Below are 282 nucleotides of genomic sequence, written 5' to 3' on the forward strand. Positions count from 1 at the left end.
AAACATATATAACCAGACAAATGCACGCTTTTCATCGGGTTACTTGCCCCCATAGGAATAGATATTGCAGTCGGAGGATAACTTTATACGGCTTATGCTGCTTCTTGAAAGATCATGTAGATCAGATTCCAGCAGTACTGCTTTCCATAACACTCGTCGACTTCACCGATTTATATTAACTTCTTGAGTTTTTCCTCAGCAGGATTGCTTGCAGGGGCAGTAATGCCAGCTTGTGTGAAAACAGCTGAAGCGAAAACAATAGGAACATACAAGTGTTATATA

The sequence above is a fragment of the Eimeria mitis genome, genomic scaffold (assembly GCF_000499745.2).
Source record: "Eimeria mitis Houghton genomic scaffold, Emh_scaff213, whole genome shotgun sequence".
NCBI lineage: Eukaryota > Apicomplexa > Conoidasida > Eucoccidiorida > Eimeriidae > Eimeria > Eimeria mitis.